The following is a 2,698-nucleotide window of genomic DNA, read 5'->3' on the forward strand; positions in this document are numbered from 1 at the left end:
ATATGTGAAATGTCTCTGAGGGGGTTTTCCTTTCAAGCCATACACACCTCATCAATGAACGTTCTATTGGCAAAGTTTTAATAGTATGCAAGAACAGCCTTAGCAGAGAAGATCCTGGGTTCCAAGACACCGCCCACCCCATCTACCCCGTAGATTGGTGACTACCAATCAATAAATATTTGGTAAGTGCCTACTATATGCCATGCACTGTGCTAAGAACTGGGGATATAAAGAGGGGCAAAAGACAGCCCTGCCCTCAAGAAGTTCACAATCTAATGGAGGAAATCATAATCCCTTTCTTGTGTCTAGATCCTAAGTGTCCTCAAGTTCTCTCTTGATATGTACAGTAGAAAAACCTGCCTTCCTGCCTTCTTCCTAAAGTATGCATCCATTTTCTTCTTAGCTATGCTGAAATCAAGTATCAAGCTGCCACCAAAGACTGAACAAGATGGTGATGAGCATGAAGGTGGAGAAGGCTTTGGTGTAAAGGTCCAGGGCTTGCCCTGTCCTGCTTGACGGATGAATTCCAATACTTCTTGGAATGCAAAATTCAAAATAGGACATCAGGCATTCGTTTCATCTATACCCAAGAAGGCTGACCAAGTGGAAAAGCATTTGTTGGACCTGAATCAGAAGATGACGTCAAACTGGCACTCAGAAAAAAACCAGAAAACAACAGAGAAGCTATGAGACACAGATATGCTGAAGTATTCAAGTCAAGCAATGCTGAAATGGATTGGATGTTGAGGTTTACTGATTCAAATAGTCCTGACACTGCCACTGATGACTTTACGCACCTTAGAGGACTCCAATTTGGCTGCAGCAAGGAAGAAATTGTTCAGTCCTTTTTTTCTTTTTTTACAGAGCTACTGAAAATGATATTTACAATTTTTTTCTCATCACTCAACCCATTTTGAGTACACATTGAAACTGGACCTGAGGGCAGGGTGACTAGAGAAGCAGATGTTGAATTTACTACTCATGAAGATGCCATGGCAGCCATGCCAAGACACAAAGCAAATATCCAGCACAGATATGTAGAAGTCTTCTTGAATTCTATATGGGAGCAAGCCATGGTGCTTATGAAAACACGGTCCAGTTCTGGTGGTCTAGCTAACCAGCAGCTGAGTGGGGCTTATGGAAGAGGCTATGGTGGTCAGGGCAGCATAAGCGGATATGGGAGTCAAGGAGAGGTGAACAGCGTGGATCTATGGGAGTGAATGGAACGGGAAGGATGCCTGTCATGTCCATTATGAGTGATTCTTGGTCAACTTTTCTTAAAAAAGAAAAGAAACAAACTAATCACTGATTCTTGCTCATTTTTTTAAAAAAGAAAACAACCAAAGTTTAAAGTTTTGTGTGCAAGCTTGTGATTTATACTTACTATAAGAGAAATCAGGATTGTTTTAAAATCTTCAGATTTGGAAATTTTGAACACAAACATTCATCTAGGATAAATTAACCAAGTTGAGTAGAGATGAAAACTTCACAATTTTGGTTTTTCTCAAGGTGGTTATGTTGTACGAGTGTGCTTAAGCGGTAAGTGTATTTAGGTTAAAACAGTTTCAATTATGTTAAATGTTGCTCTTTTACTACATTAGATGGAGGGGTGTTTGAGATGCATGTTGGGAGATATGCTATTCTGTAAAACAAATATAAGAGCTGTGTCTGTGATTCAAAAGGGAAACATTTGGCATTATTTGTTCCAATTTATTTCATTTACTATTCTTCAAGGCACCAGTGTTTAAGCTTTGTTTTTTTTTAAGTTAATGGGGACAATTTTGAGATGCAATACTGATACTTTAGGATTTGGTCTTGGTATAAGTAGTAAATTCTGAGGCCTTGATTGAAGTCTTTCCTTGTATTGTGATTTCCTTTAGGTGTATTGCACTCAATGAAGCATGTTAAGAGAATCTTCCCTTCAAAAACTGGGGAAAAAATTATGTGACTGATGCCAGCTTAATGTTTCCTTCCCAGAGTGACTTTGGCTGCATTAGGACTCCAAGTTTTTCTTAAGCTAAATGAATGGTCCTCTAATGAGCACCATCAGTTGAGGATGGCTCTAAGAAGGCCTATTCCAATCATCTATATGAATGTCAGCTCATAACTGAGACTGGCCGTGTTGCTGTTCCAATGAGTGTTCCACTGTGGGTAAAGTAGAGACCCTTCTATTACCCATGGGACCGTGTCAAAATTCCAGCTCCCAGGACTATTCTTCTGTATGACAAGACCTCCTTAGTATGTAGGAAGGCTTCTGAAGTCATCACCGTCCAGTTAGAACATAGAAACTCCAGGGTGTTTTGCCCTGTGATGGATCCTTCATGCTCTTTCATCCAAAATAACACCTGTTTTAACCATTGTGACAATTTCCTGAATGCTCCAATTCACTTTACGTAGACAGGGACAGAAGTGTGCTTTGTGATTTGGATCAAAATGGGGAGTTGGAACATATAGGTTTTATTTAATAGTTTTATTCTCAAAGAGATCAAATGTTGAAGACCATGTCTGAATAACAACCATCTCTTCTCTCCCCAGTAGTATCTTGGTGAGAAATAAGGGAGCAAAATGTGAGGCTTATTGAATGTTGCTATGAACTTTGGAGAACTAGTCCAACCTCTTCATTTTACAGAAGAGGAAACCAAGGCCTAATTTATCCTAGAGGGAGTAAATGATTTGACCAGGATAATATAACTAATTG

General features: G+C 39.5%; 1 pseudogene; it reads left to right on the forward strand.

Annotated features, from left to right (window-relative positions):
• Nucleotides 1–405: 405 nt before the first annotated feature.
• On the forward strand, nucleotides 406–1,220 carry LOC140512385 (heterogeneous nuclear ribonucleoprotein H2-like; annotated as a pseudogene).
• The last annotated feature ends 1,478 nt before the right edge of the window (nucleotides 1,221–2,698 follow it).

The sequence above is a fragment of the Notamacropus eugenii genome, chromosome 6 (assembly GCF_028372415.1).
Source record: "Notamacropus eugenii isolate mMacEug1 chromosome 6, mMacEug1.pri_v2, whole genome shotgun sequence".
Taxonomy (NCBI): domain Eukaryota; kingdom Metazoa; phylum Chordata; class Mammalia; order Diprotodontia; family Macropodidae; genus Notamacropus; species Notamacropus eugenii.